The following is a 353-nucleotide window of genomic DNA, read 5'->3' on the forward strand; positions in this document are numbered from 1 at the left end:
TAATCTTTGGGTAGTGGTATCATACAAGATACACTTTTGTGGAATTTTATTAGCTATTAAAGTTATAATTTGGTTTCTGTATATCTAATTCTTTGATTTCATTACAAAAGTAAAAAAAAAAAATGATTATTAAGAATCTTACTTTGCAAAGAGAAGAAAGAGATTATAAAAATAAATGTAGAAGGAAATATGAGAGATTTGTTAAAGGAATTATAGCTGGGATTCCTTTAGTTAAGCTATTCATGTAATTTCACATATGGGACCAAGTAGATACCTGCTGAGACTTGCATTTCATTAATAAATTATTTAGTCTTCAGCAACCTATCTCTTCTCTCCATGCATCTATCTTTCTA

This window comes from Penaeus monodon, chromosome 19 (assembly GCF_015228065.2).
Source record: "Penaeus monodon isolate SGIC_2016 chromosome 19, NSTDA_Pmon_1, whole genome shotgun sequence".
Lineage (NCBI taxonomy): Eukaryota > Metazoa > Arthropoda > Malacostraca > Decapoda > Penaeidae > Penaeus > Penaeus monodon.